Source organism: Octopus bimaculoides, chromosome 1 (genome assembly GCF_046866305.1).
Source record: "Octopus bimaculoides isolate indiv1 chromosome 1, ASM4686630v1, whole genome shotgun sequence".
Taxonomy (NCBI): domain Eukaryota; kingdom Metazoa; phylum Mollusca; class Cephalopoda; order Octopoda; family Octopodidae; genus Octopus; species Octopus bimaculoides.
The window spans coordinates 98151425-98151636 of record NC_142928.1 but is presented as its reverse complement, the minus strand read 5'-3'; positions in this window follow the sequence as shown (position 1 = coordinate 98151636).

Sequence of the window (212 nt, the reverse complement as noted above, 5' to 3'; positions counted from 1 at the left end):
ATTGAGAAATCTGCCGTTACTCTATCCAGATTACAAGTTCAGGTTTATACCTATAATTATTGGGGCCCTGGGATAAGTAATACACTGCCTAAATACCAATCTTGAGAAATTAAGTTTCTCAAAACCAGAAAGGAGAAAGCTAATTCGAAGACTACAGAAGTTTCCAGAAGTTTATCATTCGAATATATATGAGCATATCTAGATATGCAACT